Here is an 18,394-nt window from a genome sequence, read left to right on the forward strand (position 1 = left end):
GGAGGTTTCCTTGCTTCCAAAAGTGCTGGGAGTGGCCCCAGGTGGACATCAGATGTGCTACTAGGTGGCAGGGTCTCCAGGTCCACGTACGTGCGACACCCACGGCCGGGACTCATGTCTGGACCAATCTCTGTGCTTTGGTCAGAAGGCATGGCTGTGGGAGAGCGGGAGACCGTTGCCTATTTCAACAGCGTCTGGGGGTCCACGTTCACACGTGGCCTCTTGAAGCTGACAGGCGTCTTTCTGCATTCGGTGGGGTGGTCCAAAGCCTCGGTGCTGTGTATAAACTGTGGCTTTTACTGTTCAAGGTCACTGCCGAGGGCCTCAAGCATACCCAAAGACCAAGACACGGATTCAGAGCCCCAGAGAGAAACCCACGAGTGCGTCACGCTGCGCAGTGATTGTCACGGCCGCGCGCACGCAGGTACACACACACACACACACACCCTCACACACAACGGCCGACGTACGTGCCTAACTTACTGCAGTCGTGCTGTCAGACAAACGTTCAGTTCTTCGTAAGGGCTAGAGGTCCTTGTGAAGCAGGTTCGGAGCTCTGGCCCAGGTAAATGTTCTCAGGAATCATGTTCTAAGGACGCCGGTCCAATTCTGAATCCTGAGTGATTTCTGTCCACTTCTCAGGTGCGGTTGATTGGCAAGGCTGGCCGATGGCAAAGGGAAGAGGACGTTTGCGTGGTCCGACGACTGGAGGTGAAGAGGAGAACTGGAACGAGTGAGGTGGGCCACGTTGCCGAGCGTGGACGTGGATAACACAGGTCGGTAGGCATTCAACCACCCCGAGACGTGCCATTGGGTATTAGGTTTCCCTCTGACGGGCCCAGTGGCTGCAAGAGTGGATTGACTGTCGCTCTTGCTGAGAGGCCTGAGGGCTGTGTATTTCCCACTCTTTTGGCGTACCCTGAGGTCTAGGCTCCTCTGAACAGCCCCACGGCCTGCCCGGCTGTGTGCTACAGCGTCCCAGCATGTGCTTTGATCGACGATGACACCCTTGTATGCATTCCTTGGAAAATCTGAACAAAATGAGTGAGAACGCTGTACCGTCTCCTCCTCGAAACTGAGGTCCAGGACGTTTCCTCTCTCGGGGATAGGGGACTGTGAGGAGTGAGGGCCAGCGTCCCCTGCCGACATGCATGCAAACACCACCCAGGGCTCCAGCATTGGAGGGGCTCCTGTCTAAGGTTCAACCATGTCTGTACGAGAGCTGGGTCGTCCATGAATCCCAGGTCCCTGCTGAGAGGCCGGTGAGGGCTTGCGAGGCACCTAGCTCCCCTTCTGGTCTTCAGAGTTGGAGTGTGTGCTCTTTTAGGCCCAGTGAGCTTGCAGCTTGGATAGGTGTGTTTTGGCCAGGATCACACTTTATTCATGCCGCTTCTGGGTTTGAGTCCGGAAGCCAAAATGAGCAAGCTTCCTTTGTTGCAGCCTGGAGCCTCACGCCAGGCCTGTGGCCTTCCCCGATTTTGCGTGTGGCGCGGTGAGGTTCTCGAGTGCCCAGTGCGTCTCAAGCATTGCGTGCAGGTGGGCTCGGGTTGAGCATCTGCAGAAGGGTGGTGAGGGAGTAGGCTTTGCCGTTGCCCTTGTGAGCTCCTGTACTGCAACTCCCGGCACTGCGTTGGCTGCCAGTGGGTCACGGTGGAGTGGGGTGAGGCCGGAGTGCTGTATTTAGGCCTGCGTGGTGGCTGACGGACTGGACAGAAAGGTAAGACGTGATGAGGACAGGTCCTGCGTGATGTTGTGGCATGGGCTGTCATCATTGGGTTGCAGGCACTGGCCTCGTCTTCCCAAGGATGTGTCATGTTCATGCTGGGCTGGCATCAGCTGCCTATGGAGGGGATGGCTTTGGCAGTTCATGTGGATGCGGTGAGGTAGGTAACCTGCCTAGACTGGTGATTCCATTGCGGGAGGAATGACGCCCCAAGGGTGTCTTGCGGGACGTAGAGAAGATAGACATGCTGAGGCGTCTGTGCCGGTCTCCTTGCGGGTAGGTGAGTTATGCGAACGTGCCCTTTGGCCACTCTGTTCCCTGATTTGGGAATGTGCAAAGCGAAGGTGTTTCTCCCAGCGGGCATGACGCGGCCGGCCCGTGTGGCAGGCAGGCTTTTCGAACAGCCAGAGGTTTATCTGGAGCAGTCCGTTGGCGGGGCAGAGGTGGGTGTCACTGTTGTGATGCCAGGTGCGCTGCCGTGGACAGCCACTGTTCCCTTTGAAGCTTCCAGGTCCCCTCGCGTGGCACAGGTCTTCCGTTTGAAATCTGTCTGTGGTCCTCGGGGACAGTGCCTTTGATCTCTGTTAGGTTCTTAGTAGTGTCGCTGTGGCAGGGCAGAAGTGCCAGGATGCATGGGGTAAGGTCGGTGTCATGAAAGCAGACATGCTTGCGGTCTGTCTTCCCTGGTGTACAGTGTCCCCGTGTGTGCTTCCGGTAGGGTCAAGTTGCCCTGTGAGCAGGAGGAGGGCACATAGGACGAAGCTGTCCAGCATTTGAGCGCTTACTCCGGATTCAGGGACGCGAACCCTTCCGGCCGGGCGCGGGCGACACTTGGCCGGGAAGGTGGCCTAGTTTCCGCCGTGGGGCTGGGACCTGGGTCATGGTTGCTGAAGCCGCCCGCTTCCTGTGGTGGACACTCCCATGGGTCCTCGGAAAGTGATTTGGCCTATTTGGCGAGAATTGTCACTTGGGCTGAATTTGGTTAGCCCCTGAGAGGTGCCGGGACGCATCTTGTCTGTAGGCAGCTGCACAAAAGTATTGGCCCGCCCACAGGGTGTTTCCTTGCTTCCAGAGGCGCTAGGGGTGGCCCCAAGTGCACATCAGATGTGCTACAAGCTGGCAGGATCTCCTGTGGCCTATGTCAACAGCCCCTGGGGGTCAAAGTTCACCTTCAGCCTCTTGAAACTTGCAGGGGTCTTTCTCCATTCAATTGGGGGGGTCCAAAGCCACGGCGCTGTGTATCAACTGTGGGTTTCATTGTTCGAGGTCTCAGCAGAGGGCCACAGCGACACACAGAGACCAGGATGCGGATTCAGAGGCACACAAAGAAGCCCAGAAGCGCGCGTCCTCGTGCGCAGTCACAGTGACACACGCTTACGCGCGTGAACACACGCATACTCCCTCTCTGACACCGGCCAACGTACGTGCCGAACTTCCTGCAGTTGTGCAGTTAGACAAACATTGAGTTCTCGGTAAGGGTAGAGGTCCTTGGGAAGCAGGGTCTGGGCTCAAGCCCAGGTAAAAATGCGTGTGAATCATGTTCTCTTAGGAACACGGTCCAATTCTGAAGCCTGTGTGGTTTATGGGCAGTGCTCAGGCGCAGCTGCTGGGCAAGGCTGGCCGTCGGCAAAGACCAGAAGACCTTCGCGTTGTCTGATGACTGGACGTGCTAAGGAGAATTGGAAGAACGGGGCGGGCGCATGTTGCTAAGTGTGGCCGTGGCTAACTCTGGAAAGTAGGCATTCACCCAGCCTAAGATGTGCCATTGGATATTAGGTTTTCCTCAGACGGGCCCAGTGGCTGCCAGAGTGGATTGAGTGTTGCTCTTGAGTCCTCTGGCCTGAGGACTGTGTATTCCCCAGGGTTTTGGAGTACCAGGGGGTCATGGACCCTCTGCAGACCCCCACGGCATGCCCGCTTGTGTGCTGCAGCCTCCCAGCACGTGCTTGGATCGATGATGACACCCTTGTATGCATTCCTTGGAAAATCTGAACAAAATGAGTGAGAACCCTCTACCGTCTCCTCATCGAAACTGAGGTCCAGCACGTTTCCTCTCTCGGGGGTAGGGGACCGTGAGGAGGGCGGGCCAGCGTCCCCTGCTGACATGCATGCAAACACCACCCAGGGCTCCTAATATTGGAGGGGCCCCTGTCTGAGGGTCGACTGTGTCTACCCATAAGCTGGGTCGCTTATGAATATCAGATGTCTGCTGCAAGGCCGTTGAGGCCATGCGAGGGGGCATGCTCTCCTGCTGGTCTTGAGAGTCGGGGTGTGTGCTGGTGTAGGCCAAGTGAGCTTGCAGCTTGGCAAAGTGTGTTTTGGCCAGGATCACGCTTGGTGCATGCCGCTTCGGGGTTTAATTCTGGAGGCCAAAATGAGCAAGCTTCTCTGGTTGGAACCCGGAGCCTCAGGCCAGGCCTGTGGCCCACCGTGTTCTTGCGTTTGGCACGGTGAGTTTCGTGAGTGCCAAGTGAGGCTGGAGCTGTGGACGGGTGTGGCTCGGGTTGGGCGTCGGCCTAATGCGGCTGATGGATCAGGCCTGGGTGTTGCCCTTGTCTGCTCCCCTACTTTAACTGCCGGCACAGTGCTGGGGACAAGTGGGTCATCGTGGAGTGGGGTGAGGACCGCGCTGCACTTAAGCCTGCGTGGTGGCTGATGGCCCGGAGAGGAATGTACGGGAGGATGAGGACAGGTCCTCTGTGATGTCATGAAATGGGCTGTCATCATTGGGTGGCAGGTGCTGGCCTCGGCTTCCCAAGGATGTGTCCTGTTTGTGATGGGCTGGCATCAGCTGCCTAAGAAGGGGAGGCTTTGACAGTTCATGAGGATGCGGTGAGGTAGGTAACTTGTGTTCAGTTGCGATCCCTTTGCCAGAGGAATGACTCCCAAAGGGTGTCTTGCGGGACCTAGAGTAGATGGACATGCTGAGGTATTTGTGCCGGCCTGCGAGGAGGAAGGTAAGTTATGCGAACATGCGCTTTGGCCGCTTTGTTCCCCCGTTTGGGAATGTGCAGCGCGAAAGTGTTTCTCCCAGAGGGCATGACGTGGCCGGCCCGTGTGGCACGTGGGCCTTTCAAGCAGGCAGAGGTTTATGCGGGCCGGAGATGGGGGCACCGTTGCGATGGCCGGTGCACTGCCGCGGACAGCCACTGTGCACTTTCAGACTTGCAAGTCCCCTCGCGTGACAGAGGTCTTCCATTGAATGTCTGTGTGTGATCCTCGGGGACGGTGGCCTTGAAGTCTGTGAGGTCCTCGGGAGTGTCGCTGTGGCAGTGAAGAAGTGCCAGAATGCATGGGGTGTGGTCAGCGTCCTCAAAGCAGACATGTATGCGGTCTGTCTTCCTTGGTGTACAGTGTCGCCATGTCCGCACGATGTCTGTGGCTTTGAGCAAGGTCAAGTCGCCCTGCGGGCAGGAGGTGGGCACGTAGGACGAGGCTGTCAAGCATTTGAGCGTCTCCTCCGGGTTGAGGGCTGCAAAACCTGCCGGCTGGGAGCTGGCGAGACGTGGCCGGGAAAATGGCCTAGTTTCCGTCGTGGGGTTCCCACCTGGGTCATGGTTGCTAAAGCCCACCACTTCCCGTGGTGGGCATTCCCAAGGGTCCACAGAACGTGATTTGTCCTAGTTGGCGAGAAGTGGCACTTGGCACTTGGGCTGAAGTCCGCTAGCCCCTTGAGAGGTGCGGGGCTGCGTCTTGCCTGTAGCCAGCTGAAGGTCAGTGTCAACTCCAACCATGGGAGGTTTCCTTGCTTCCAAAAGTGCTGGGAGTGGCCCCAGGTGGACATCAGATGTGCTACTAGGTGGCAGGGTCTCCAGGTCCACGTACGTGCGACACCCACGGCCGGGAGGCAGGTCTGGACCAATCTCTGTGCTTTGGTCAGAAGGCATGGCTGTGGGAGAGCGGGAGACCGTTGCCTATTTCAACAGCGTCTGGGGGTCCACGTTCACACGTGGCCTCTTGAAGCTGACAGGCGTCTTTCTGCATTCGGTGGGGTGGTCCAAAGCCTCGGTGCTGTGTATAAACTGTGGCTTTTACTGTTCAAGGTCACTGCCGAGGGCCTCAAGCATACCCAAAGACCAAGACGCGGATTCAGAGCCCCAGAGAGAAACCCACGAGTGCGTCACCCTGCGCAGTGATTGTCACGCCCTCGCGCACGCAGGAACACACACACACACACACACACCCTCACACACAACGGCCGACGTACGTGCCTAACTTACTGCAGTCGTGCTGTCAGACAAACATTCAGTTCTTCGTAAGGGCTAGAGGTCATTGTGAAGCAGGTTCGGAGCTCTGGCCCAGGTAAATGTTCTCAGGAATCATGTTCTAAGGACGCCGGTCCAATTCTGAATCCTGAGTGATTTCTGTCCACTTCTCAGGTGCGGTTGATTGGCAAGGCTGGCCGATGGCAAAGGGAAGAGGACGTTTGCGTGGTCCGATGACTGGAGGTGAAGAGGAGAACTGGAACGAGTGAGGTGGGCCACGTTGCCGAGCGTGGACGTGGATAACACAGGTCGGTAGGCATTCAACCACCCCGAGACGTGCCATTGGGTATTAGGTTTCCCTCTGACGGGCCCAGTGGCTGCAAGAGTGGATTGACTGTCGCTCTTGCTGAGAGGCCTGAGGGCTGTGTATTTCCCACTCTTTTGGCGTACTCTGAGGTCTAGGTTCCTCTGAACAGCCCCACGGCTTGCCCGGCTGTGTGCTACAGCGTCCCAGCATGTGCTTCGATCGACGATGACACCCTTGTATGCATTCCTTGGAAAATCTGAACAAAATGAGTGAGAACGCTGTACCGTCTCCTCCTCGAAACTGAGGTCCAGGACGTTTCCTCTCTCGGGGATAGGGGACTGTGAGGAGTGAGGGCCAGCGTCCCCTGCCGACATGCATGCAAACACCACCCGGGGCTCCAGCATTGGAGGGGCTCCTGTCTAAGGTTCAACCATGTCTGTACGAGAGCTGGGTCGTCCATGAATCCCAGGTCCCTGCTGAGAGGCCGGTGAGGGCTTGCGAGGCACCTAGCTCCCCTTCTGGTCTTCAGAGTTGGAGTGTGTGCTCTTTTAGGCCCAGTGAGCTTGCAGCTTGGATAGGTGTGTTTTGGCCAGGATCACACTTTATTCATGCCGCTTCTGGGTTTGAGTCCGGAAGCCAAAATGAGCAAGCTTCCTTTGTTGCAGCCTGGAGCCTCACGCCAGGCCTGTGGCCTTCCCCGATTTTGCGTGTGGCGCGGTGAGGTTCTCGAGTGCCCAGTGCGTCTCAAGCATTGCGTGCAGGTGGGCTCGGGTTGAGCATCTGCAGAAGGGTGGTGAGGGAGTAGGCTTTGCCGTTGCCCTTGTGAGCTCCTGTACTGCAACTCCCGGCACTGCGTTGGCTGCCAGTGGGTCACGGTGGAGTGGGGTGAGGCCGGAGTGCTGTATTTAGGCCTGCGTGGTGGCTGACGGACTGGACAGAAAGGTAAGACGTGATGAGGACAGGTCCTGCGTGATGTTGTGGCATGGGCTGTCATCATTGGGTTGCAGGCACTGGCCTCGTCTTCCCAAGGATGTGTCATGTTCATGCTGGGCTGGCATCAGCTGCCTATGGAGGGGATGGCTTTGGCAGTTCATGTGGATGCGGTGAGGTAGGTAACCTGCCTAGACTGATGATTCCATTGCGGGAGGAATGACGCCCCAAGGGTGTCTTGCGGGACGTAGAGAAGATAGACATGCTGAGGCGTCTGTGCCGGTCTCCTTGCGGGTAGGTGAGTTATGCGAACGTGCCCTTTGGCCACTCTGTTCCCTGATTTGGGAATGTGCAAAGCGAAGGTGTTTCTCCCAGCGGGCATGACGCGGCCGGCCCGTGTGGCAGGCAGGCTTTTCGAACAGCCAGAGGTTTATCTGGAGCAGTCCGTTGGCGGGGCAGAGGTGGGTGTCACTGTTGTGATGCCAGGTGCGCTGCCGTGGACAGCCACTGTTCCCTTTGAAGCTTCCAGGTCCCCTCGCGTGGCACAGGTCTTCCGTTTGAAATCTGTCTGTGGTCCTCGGGGACAGTGCCTTTGATCTCTGTTAGGTTCTTAGTAGTGTCGCTGTGGCAGGGCAGAAGTGCCAGGATGCATGGGGTAAGGTCGGTGTCATGAAAGCAGACATGCTTGCGGTCTGTCTTCCCTGGTGTACAGTGTCCCCGTGTGTGCTTCCGGTAGGGTCAAGTTGCCCTGTGAGCAGGAGGAGGGCACATAGGACGAAGCTGTCCAGCATTTGAGCGCTTACTCCGGATTCAGGGCCGCGAACCCTTCCGGCCGGGCGCGGGCGACACTTGGCCGGGAAGGTGGCCTAGTTTCCGCCGTGGGGCTGGGACCTGGGTCATGGTTGCTGAAGCCGCCCGCTTCCTGTGGTGGACACTCCCATGGGTCCTCGGAAAGTGATTTGGCCTATTTGGCGAGAATTGTCACTTGGGCTGAATTTGGTTAGCCCCTGAGAGGTGCCGGGCCGCATCTTGTCTGTAGGCAGCTGCACAAAAGTATTGGCCCGCCCACAGGGTGTTTCCTTGCTTCCAGAGGCGCTAGGGGTGGCCCCAAGTGCACATCAGATGTGCTACAAGCTGGCAGGATCTCCTGTGGCCTATGTCAACAGCCCCTGGGGGTCAAAGTTCACCTTCAGCCTCTTGAAACTTGCAGGGGTCTTTCTCCATTCAATTGGGGGGGTCCAAAGCCACGGCGCTGTGTATCAACTGTGGGTTTCATTGTTCGAGGTCTCAGCAGAGGGCCACAGCGACACACAGAGACCAGGATGCGGATTCAGAGGCACACAAAGAAGCCCAGAAGCGCGCGTCCTCGTGCGCAGTCACAGTGACACACGCTTACGCGCGTGAACACACGCATACTCCCTCTCTGACACCGGCCAACGTACGTGCCGAACTTCCTGCAGTTGTGCAGTTAGACAAACATTGAGTTCTCGGTAAGGGTAGAGGTCCTTGGGAAGCAGGGTCTGGGCTCAAGCCCAGGTAAAAATGCGTGTGAATCATGTTCTCTTAGGAACACGGTCCAATTCTGAAGCCTGTGTGGTTTATGGGCAGTGCTCAGGCGCAGCTGCTGGGCAAGGCTGGCCGTCGGCAAAGACCAGAAGACCTTCGCGTTGTCTGATGACTGGACGTGCTAAGGAGAATTGGAAGAACGGGGCGGGCGCATGTTGCTAAGTGTGGCCGTGGCTAACTCTGGAAAGTAGGCATTCACCCAGCCTAAGATGTGCCATTGGATATTAGGTTTTCCTCAGACGGGCCCAGTGGCTGCCAGAGTGGATTGAGTGTTGCTCTTGAGTCCTCTGGCCTGAGGACTGTGTATTCCCCAGGGTTTTGGAGTACCAGGGGGTCATGGACCCTCTGCAGACCCCCACGGCATGCCCGCTTGTGTGCTGCAGCCTCCCAGCACGTGCTTGGATCGATGATGACACCCTTGTATGCATTCCTTGGAAAATCTGAACAAAATGAGTGAGAACCCTCTACCGTCTCCTCATCGAAACTGAGGTCCAGCACGTTTCCTCTCTCGGGGGTAGGTGACCGTGAGGAGGGCGGGCCAGCGTCCCCTGCTGACATGCATGCAAACACCACCCAGGGCTCCTAATATTGGAGGGGCCCCTGTCTGAGGGTCGACTGTGTCTACCCATAAGCTGGGTCGCTTATGAATATCAGATGTCTGCTGCAAGGCCGTTGAGGCCATGCGAGGGGGCATGCTCTCCTGCTGGTCTTGAGAGTCGGGGTGTGTGCTGGTGTAGGCCAAGTGAGCTTGCAGCTTGGCAAAGTGTGTTTTGGCCAGGATCACGCTTGGTGCATGCCGCTTCGGGGTTTAATTCTGGAGGCCAAAATGAGCAAGCTTCTCTGGTTGGAACCCGGAGCCTCAGGCCAGGCCTGTGGCCCACCGTGTTCTTGCGTTTGGCACGGTGAGTTTCGTGAGTGCCAAGTGAGGCTGGAGCTGTGGACGGGTGTGGCTCGGGTTGGGCGTCGGCCTAATGCGGCTGATGGATCAGGCCTGGGTGTTGCCCTTGTCTGCTCCCCTACTTTAACTGCCGGCACAGTGCTGGGGACAAGTGGGTCATCGTGGAGTGGGGTGAGGACCGCGCTGCACTTAAGCCTGCGTGGTGGCTGATGGCCCGGAGAGGAATGTACGGGAGGATGAGGACAGGTCCTCTGTGATGTCATGAAATGGGCTGTCATCATTGGGTGGCAGGTGCTGGCCTCGGCTTCCCAAGGATGTGTCCTGTTTGTGATGGGCTGGCATCAGCTGCCTAAGAAGGGGAGGCTTTGACAGTTCATGAGGATGCGGTGAGGTAGGTAACTTGTGTTCAGTTGCGATCCCTTTGCCAGAGGAATGACTCCCAAAGGGTGTCTTGTGGGACCTAGAGTAGATGGACATGCTGAGGTATTTGTGCCGGCCTGCGAGGAGGAAGGTAAGTTATGCGAACATGCGCTTTGGCCGCTTTGTTCCCCCGTTTGGGAATGTGCAGCGCGAAAGTGTTTCTCCCAGAGGGCATGACGTGGCCGGCCCGTGTGGCACGTGGGCCTTTCAAGCAGGCAGAGGTTTATGCGGGCCGGAGATGGGGGCACCGTTGCGATGGCCGGTGCACTGCCGCGGACAGCCACTGTGCACTTTCAGACTTGCAAGTCCCCTCGCGTGACAGAGGTCTTCCATTGAATGTCTGTGTGTGATCCTCGGGGACGGTGGCCTTGAAGTCTGTGAGGTCCTCGGGAGTGTCGCTGTGGCAGTGAAGAAGTGCCAGAATGCATGGGGTGTGGTCAGCGTCCTCAAAGCAGACATGTATGCGGTCTGTCTTCCTTGGTGTACAGTGTCGCCATGTCCGCACGATGTCTGTGGCTTTGAGCAAGGTCAAGTCGCCCTGCGGGCAGGAGGTGGGCACGTAGGACGAGGCTGTCAAGCATTTGAGCGTCTCCTCCGGGTTGAGGGCTGCAAAACCTGCCGGCTGGGAGCTGGCGAGACGTGGCCGGGAAAATGGCCTAGTTTCCGTCGTGGGGTTCCCACCTGGGTCATGGTTGCTAAAGCCCACCACTTCCCGTGGTGGGCATTCCCAAGGGTCCACAGAACGTGATTTGTCCTAGTTGGCGAGAAGTGGCACTTGGCACTTGGGCTGAAGTCCGCTAGCCCCTTGAGAGGTGCGGGGCTGCGTCTTGCCTGTAGCCAGCTGAAGGTCAGTGTCAACTCCAACCATGGGAGGTTTCCTTGCTTCCAAAAGTGCTGGGAGTGGCCCCAGGTGGACATCAGATGTGCTACTAGGTGGCAGGGTCTCCAGGTCCACGTACGTGCGACACCCACGGCCGGGAGGCAGGTCTGGACCAATCTCTGTGCTTTGGTCAGAAGGCATGGCTGTGGGAGAGCGGGAGACCGTTGCCTATTTCAACAGCGTCTGGGGGTCCACGTTCACACGTGGCCTCTTGAAGCTGACAGGCGTCTTTCTGCATTCGGTGGGGTGGTCCAAAGCCTCGGTGCTGTGTATAAACTGTGGCTTTTACTGTTCAAGGTCACTGCCGAGGGCCTCAAGCATACCCAAAGACCAAGACGCGGATTCAGAGCCCCAGAGAGAAACCCACGAGTGCGTCACCCTGCGCAGTGATTGTCACGCCCTCGCGCACGCAGGAACACACACACACACACACACACCCTCACACACAACGGCCGACGTACGTGCCTAACTTACTGCAGTCGTGCTGTCAGACAAACATTCAGTTCTTCGTAAGGGCTAGAGGTCATTGTGAAGCAGGTTCGGAGCTCTGGCCCAGGTAAATGTTCTCAGGAATCATGTTCTAAGGACGCCGGTCCAATTCTGAATCCTGAGTGATTTCTGTCCACTTCTCAGGTGCGGTTGATTGGCAAGGCTGGCCGATGGCAAAGGGAAGAGGACGTTTGCGTGGTCCGATGACTGGAGGTGAAGAGGAGAACTGGAACGAGTGAGGTGGGCCACGTTGCCGAGCGTGGACGTGGATAACACAGGTCGGTAGGCATTCAACCACCCCGAGACGTGCCATTGGGTATTAGGTTTCCCTCTGACGGGCCCAGTGGCTGCAAGAGTGGATTGACTGTCGCTCTTGCTGAGAGGCCTGAGGGCTGTGTATTTCCCACTCTTTTGGCGTACTCTGAGGTCTAGGCTCCTCTGAACAGCCCCACGGCTTGCCCGGCTGTGTGCTACAGCGTCCCAGCATGTGCTTCGATCGACGATGACACCCTTGTATGCATTCCTTGGAAAATCTGAACAAAATGAGTGAGAACGCTGTACCGTCTCCTCCTCGAAACTGAGGTCCAGGACGTTTCCTCTCTCGGGGATAGGGGACTGTGAGGAGTGAGGGCCAGCGTCCCCTGCCGACATGCATGCAAACACCACCCGGGGCTCCAGCATTGGAGGGGCTCCTGTCTAAGGTTCAACCATGTCTGTACGAGAGCTGGGTCGTCCATGAATCCCAGGTCCCTGCTGAGAGGCCGGTGAGGGCTTGCGAGGCACCTAGCTCCCCTTCTGGTCTTCAGAGTTGGAGTGTGTGCTCTTTTAGGCCCAGTGAGCTTGCAGCTTGGATAGGTGTGTTTTGGCCAGGATCACACTTTATTCATGCCGCTTCTGGGTTTGAGTCCGGAAGCCAAAATGAGCAAGCTTCCTTTGTTGCAGCCTGGAGCCTCACGCCAGGCCTGTGGCCTTCCCCGATTTTGCGTGTGGCGCGGTGAGGTTCTCGAGTGCCCAGTGCGTCTCAAGCAGTGCGTGGCGGTGGGCTCAGGTTGAGCATCTGCAGAAGGGTGGTGAGGGAGTACGCCTTGCCGTTGCCCTTGTGAGCTCCTGTACTGCAACTCCCGGCACTGCGTTGACTGCCAGTGGGTCACGGTGGAGTGGGGTGAGGCCGGAGTGCTGTATTTAGGCCTGCGTGGTGGCTGACGGACTGGACAGAAAGGTAAGACGTGATGAGGACAGGTCCTGCGTGATGTTGTGGCATGGGCTGGCATCATTGGGTTGCGGGCACTGGCCTCGTCTTCCCAAGGATGTGTCATGTTCATGCTGGGATGGCATCAGCTGCCTATGGAGGGGATGGCTTTGGCAGTTCATGTGGATGCGGTGAGGTAGGTAACCTGCCTAGACTTGTGATTCCATTGCGGGAGGAATGACGCCCCAAGGGTGTCTTGCGGGACGTAGAGAAGATAGACATGCTGAGGCGTCTGTGCCGGTCTCCTTGGGGGTAGGTGAGTTATGCGAACGTGCCCTTTGGCCACTCTGTTCCCTGATTTGGGAATGTGCAAAGCGAAGGTGTTTCTCCCAGCGGGCATGACGCGGCCGGCCCGTGTGGCAGGCAGGCTTTTCGAACAGCCAGAGGTTTATCTGGAGCAGTCCGTTGGCGGGGCAGAGGTGGGTGTCACTGTTGTGATGCCAGGTGCGCTGCCGTGGACAGCCACTGTTCCCTTTGAAGCTTCCAGGTCCCCTCGCGTGGCACAGGTCTTCCGTTTGAAATCTGTCTGTGGTCCTCGGGGACAGTGCCTTTGATCTCTGTTAGGTTCTTAGTAGTGTCGCTGTGGCAGGGCAGAAGTGCCAGGATGCATGGGGTAAGGTCGGTGTCATGAAAGCAGACATGCTTGCGGTCTGTCTTCCCTGGTGTACAGTGTCCCCGTGTGTGCTTCCGGTAGGGTCAAGTTGCCCTGTGAGCAGGAGGAGGGCACATAGGACGAAGCTGTCCAGCATTTGAGCGCTTACTCCGGATTCAGGGCCGCGAACCCTTCCGGCCGGGCGCGGGCGACACTTGGCCGGGAAGGTGGCCTAGTTTCCGCCGTGGGGCTGGGACCTGGGTCATGGTTGCTGAAGCCGCCCGCTTCCTGTGGTGGACACTCCCATGGGTCCTCGGAAAGTGATTTGGCCTATTTGGCGAGAATTGTCACTTGGGCTGAATTTGGTTAGCCCCTGAGAGGTGCCGGGCCGCATCTTGTCTGTAGGCAGCTGCACAAAAGTATTGGCCCGCCCACAGGGTGTTTCCTTGCTTCCAGAGGCGCTGGGGGTGGCCCCAAGTGCACATCAGATGTGCTACAAGCTGGCAGGATCTCCTGTGGCCTATGTCAACAGCCCCTGGGGGTCAAAGTTCACCTTCAGCCTCTTGAAACTTGCAGGGGTCTTTCTCCATTCAATTGGCGGTGTCCAAAGCCACGGCGCTGTGTATCAACTGTGGGTTTCATTGTTCGAGGTCTCAGCAGAGGGCCACAGCGACACACAGAGACCAGGATGCGGATTCAGAGGCACACAAAGAAGCCCAGAAGCGCGCGTCCTCGTGCGCAGTCACAGTGACACACGCTCACGCGCGTGAACACACGCATACTCCCTCTCTGACACCGGCCAACGTACGTGCCGAACTTCCTGCAGTTGTGCAGTTAGACAAACATTGAGTTCTCGGTAAGGGTAGAGGTCCTTGGGAAGCAGGGTCTGGGCTCAAGCCCAGGTAAAAATGCGTGTGAATCATGTTCTCTTAGGAACGCGGTCCAATTCTGAAGCCTGTGTGGTTTATGGGCAGTGCTCAGGCGAAGCTGCTGGGCAAGGCTGGCCGTCGGCAAAGACCAGAAGACCTTCGCGTTGTCTGATGACTGGACGTGCTAAGGAGAATTGGAAGAACGGGGCGGGCGCATGTTGCTAAGTGTGGCCGTGGCTAATTCTGGAAGGTAGGCATTCACCCAGCCTAAGATGTGCCATTGGATATTAGGTTTTACTCAGACGGGCCCAGTGGCTGCCAGAGTGGATTGAGTGTTGCTCTTGAGTCCTCTGGCCTGAGGTCTGTGGATTTCCCAGGGTTTTGGAGTACCAGGGGGTCATGGACCCTTTGCAGACCCCCACGGCATGTCCGCTTGTGTGCTGCAGCCTCCCAGCACGTGCTTGGATCGATGATGACACCCTTGTATGCATTCCTTGGAAAATCTGAACAAAATGAGTGAGAACCCTCTACCGTCTCCTCATCGAAACTGAGGTCCAGCACGTTTCCTCTCTCGGGGGTAGGGGACCGTGAGGAGGGCGGGCCAGCGTCCCCTGCTGACATGCATGCAAACACCACCCAGGGCTCCTAATATTGGAGGGGCCCCTGTCTGAGGGTCGACTGTGTCTACCCATAAGCTGGGTCGCTTATGAATATCAGATGTCTGCTGCAAGGCCATTGAGGCCATGCGAGGGGGCGTGCTCTCCTGCTGGTCTTGAGAGTCGGGGTGTGTGCTGGTGTAGGCCAAGTGAGCTTGCAGCTTGGCAAAGTATGTTTTGGCCAGGATCACGCTTGGTGCATGCCGCTTTGGGGTTTAATTCTGGAGGCCAAAATGAGCAAGCTTCTCTGGTTGGAACCCGGAGGCTGAGGCCAGGCCTGTGGCCCTCCGTGTTCTTGCGTTTGGCACGGTGAGTTTCTTGAGTGCCAAGTGAGGCTGGAGCTGTGGACGGGTGTGGCTCGGGTTGGGCGTCGGCCTAATGCGGCTGATGGATCAGGCCTGGGTGTTGCCCTTGTCTGCTCCCCTACTTTAACTGCCGGCACAGTGCTGGGGACAAGTGGGTCATCGTGGAGTGGGGTGAGGACCGCGCTGCACTTAAGCCTGCGTGGTGGCTGATGGCCGGGACAGGAATGTACGGGAGGATGAGGACAGGTCCTCTGTGATGTCATGAAATGGGCTGTCATCATTGGGTGGCAGGTGCTGGCCTCGGCTTCCCAAGGATGTGTCCTGTTTGTGATGGGCTGGCATCAGCTGCCTAAGCAGGGGAGGCTTTGACAGTTCATGAGGATGCAGTGAGGTAGGTAACTTGTGTTCAGTTGCGATCCCTTTGCCGGAGGAATGACTCCCAAAGGGTGTCTTGCGGGACCTAGAGTAGATGGACATGCTGAGGTATTTGTGCCGGCCTGCGAGGAGGAAGGTGAGTTATGCGAACATGCGCTTTGCCCGCTTTGTTCCCCCGTTTGGGAATGTGCAGCGCGAAAGTGTTTCTCCCAGAGGGCATGACGTGGCCGGCCCGTGTGGCACGTGGGCCTTTCAAGCAGGCAGAGGTTTATGCGGGCCGGAGATGGGGGCACCGTTGCGATGGCCGGTGCACTGCCGCGGACAGCCACTGTGCACTTTCAGACTTGCAAGTCCCCTCGCGTGACAGAGGTCTTCCATTGAATGTCTGTGTGTGATCCTCGGGGACGGTGGCCTTGAAGTCTGTGAGGTCCTCGGGAGTGTCGCTGTGGCAGTGAAGAAGTGCCAGAATGCATGGGGTGTGGTCAGCGTCCTCAAAGCATACATGTATACGGTCTATCTTCCTTGGTGTACAGCGTCGCCATGTCCGCACGATGTCTGTGGCTCTGAGCAAGGTCGAGTCACCATGCGGGCAGGAGGTGGGCACGTAGGACGAGGCTGTCAAGCATTTGAGCGTCTCCTCCGGGTTGAGGGCTGCAAAACCTGCCGGCTGGGAGCCGGCGAGACGTGGCCGGGAAAATGGCCTAGTTTCCGTTGTGGGGTTCCCACCTGGGTCATGGTTGCTAAAGCCCACCACTTCCCGTGGTGGGCATTCCCAAGGGTCCACAGAACGTGATTTGTCCTAGTTGGCGAGAAGTGGCACTTGGCACTTGGGCTGAAGTCCGCTAGCCCCTTGAGAGGTGCGGGGCTGCGTCTTGCCTGCAGCCAGCTGAAGGTCAGTGTCAACGCCAACCATGGGAGGTTTCCTTGCTTCCAAAAGTGCTGGGAGTGGCCCCAGGTGGACATCAGATGTGCTACTAGGTGGCAGGGTCTCCAGGTCCACGTACGTGCGACACCCACGGCCGGGAGGCAGGTCTGGACCAATCTCTGTGCTTTGGTCAGAAGGCATGGCTGTGGGAGAGCGGGAGACCGTTGCCTATTTCAACAGCGTCTGGGGGTCCACGTTCACACGTGGCCTCTTGAAGCTGACAGGCGTCTTTCTGCATTCGGTGGGGTGGTCCAAAGCCTCGGTGCTGTGTATAAACTGTGGCTTTTACTGTTCAAGGTCACTGCCGAGGGCCTCAAGCATACCCAAAGACCAAGACGCGGATTCAGAGCCCCAGAGAGAAACCCACGAGTGCGTCACGCTGCGCAGTGATTGTCACGGCCTCGCGCACTCAGGAACACACACACACACACACACCCTCACACACAACGGCCGACGTACGTGCCTAACTTACTGCAGTCGTGCTGTCAGACAAACATTCAGTTCTTCGTAAGGGCTAGAGGTCCTTGTGAAGCAGGTTCGGTGCTCTGGCCCAGGTAAATGTTCTCAGGAATCATGTTCTAAGGACGCCGGTCCAATTCTGAATCCTGAGTGATTTCTGTCCACTTCTCAGGTGCGGTTGATTGGCAAGGCTGGCCGATGGCAAAGGGAAGAGGACGTTTGCGTGGTCCGACGACTGGAGGTGAAGAGGAGAACTGGAACGAGTGAGGTGGGCCACGTTGCCGAGCGTGGACGTGGATAACACAGGTCGGTAGGCATTCAACCACCCCGAGACGTGCCATTGGGTATTAGGTTTCCCTCTGACGGGCCCAGTGGCTGCAAGAGTGGATTGACTGTCGCTCTTGCTGAGAGGCCTGAGGGTTGTGTATTTCCCACTCTTTTGGCGTACTCTGAGGTCTAGGCTCCTCTGAACAGCCCCACGGCCTGCCCGGCTGTGTGCTACAGCGTCCCAGCATGTGCTTCGATCGACGATGACACCCTTGTATGCATTCCTTGGAAAATCTGAACAAAATGAGTGAGAACGCTGTACCGTCTCCTCCTCGAAACTGAGGTCCAGGACGTTTCCTCTCTCGGGGATAGGGGACTGTGAGGAGTGAGGGCCAGCGTCCCCTGCCGACATGCATGCAAACACGACCCAGGGCTCCAGCATTGGAGGGGCTCCTGTCTAAGGTTCAACCATGTCTGTACGAGAGCTGGGTCGTCCATGAATCCCAGGTCCCTGCTGAGAGGCCGGTGAGGGCTTGCGAGGCACCTAGCTCCCCTTCTGGTCTTCAGAGTCGGAGTGTGTGCTCTTTTAGGCCCAGTGAGCTTGCAGCTTGGATAGGTGTGTTTTGGCCAGGATCACACTTTATTCATGCCGCTTCTGGGTTTGAGTCCGGAAGCCAAAATGAGCAAGCTTCCTTTGTTGCAGCCTGGAGCCTCACGCCAGGCCTGTGGCCTTCCCCGATTTTGCGTGTGGCCCGGTGAGGTTCTCGAGTGCCCAGTGGGTCTCGAGCAGTGCGTGGCGGTGGGCTCGGGTTGAGCATCTGCAGAAGGGTGCTGAGGGAGTAGGCTTTGCCGTTGCCCTTGTGAGCTCCTGTACTGCAACTCCCGGCACTGCGTTGGCTGCCAGTGGGTCACGGTGGAGTGGGGTGAGGCCGGAGTGCTGTATTTAGGCCTGCGTGGCGGCTGACGGACTGGACAGAAAGGTAAGCCGTGATGAGGACAGGTCCTGCGTGATGTTGTGGCATGGGCTGGCATCATTGGGTTGCAGGCACTGGCCTCGTCTTCCCAAGGATGTGTCATGTTCATGCTGGGCTGGCATCAGCTGCCTATGGAGGGGATGGCTTTGGCAGTTCATGTGGATGCGGTGAGGTAGGTAACCTGCCTAGACTTGTGATTCCATTGCGGGAGGAATGACGCCCCAAGGGTGTCTTGCGGGACGTAGAGAAGATAGACATGCTGAGGCGTCTGTGCCGGTCTCCTTGCGGGTAGGTGAGTTATGCGA

At 57.6% G+C, this 18,394-nt stretch overlaps 7 non-coding genes across 7 annotated transcripts; all 7 read left to right on the top strand.

The window, feature by feature from the left end:
* The first annotated feature begins 991 nt into the window (after window positions 1-991).
* LOC131754024 (small nucleolar RNA SNORD116) lies at window positions 992-1,084 on the top strand. Its single transcript, XR_009335074.1, has one exon. It is a non-coding gene; the product is annotated as a small nucleolar RNA SNORD116 (small nucleolar RNA).
* A 2,587-nt stretch (window positions 1,085-3,671) lies between these two features.
* On the top strand, window positions 3,672-3,764 carry LOC131753963 (small nucleolar RNA SNORD116). The gene has a single exon (XR_009335016.1). It is a non-coding gene; the product is annotated as a small nucleolar RNA SNORD116 (small nucleolar RNA).
* A 2,687-nt stretch (window positions 3,765-6,451) lies between these two features.
* Window positions 6,452-6,544, top strand: LOC131754027 (small nucleolar RNA SNORD116). The gene has a single exon (XR_009335077.1). It is a non-coding gene; the product is annotated as a small nucleolar RNA SNORD116 (small nucleolar RNA).
* A 2,587-nt stretch (window positions 6,545-9,131) lies between these two features.
* LOC131753965 (small nucleolar RNA SNORD116) lies at window positions 9,132-9,224 on the top strand. Its single transcript, XR_009335018.1, has one exon. It is a non-coding gene; the product is annotated as a small nucleolar RNA SNORD116 (small nucleolar RNA).
* A 2,687-nt stretch (window positions 9,225-11,911) lies between these two features.
* On the top strand, window positions 11,912-12,004 carry LOC131754028 (small nucleolar RNA SNORD116). The gene has a single exon (XR_009335078.1). It is a non-coding gene; the product is annotated as a small nucleolar RNA SNORD116 (small nucleolar RNA).
* A 2,587-nt stretch (window positions 12,005-14,591) lies between these two features.
* LOC131753966 (small nucleolar RNA SNORD116) lies at window positions 14,592-14,684 on the top strand. The gene has a single exon (XR_009335019.1). It is a non-coding gene; the product is annotated as a small nucleolar RNA SNORD116 (small nucleolar RNA).
* Window positions 14,685-17,369: 2,685 nt separating this feature from the next.
* Window positions 17,370-17,462, top strand: LOC131754029 (small nucleolar RNA SNORD116). Its single transcript, XR_009335079.1, has one exon. It is a non-coding gene; the product is annotated as a small nucleolar RNA SNORD116 (small nucleolar RNA).
* Window positions 17,463-18,394: the final 932 nt, after the last annotated feature.

This window comes from Kogia breviceps, chromosome 3 (genome assembly GCF_026419965.1).
Source record: "Kogia breviceps isolate mKogBre1 chromosome 3, mKogBre1 haplotype 1, whole genome shotgun sequence".
NCBI lineage: Eukaryota > Metazoa > Chordata > Mammalia > Artiodactyla > Physeteridae > Kogia > Kogia breviceps.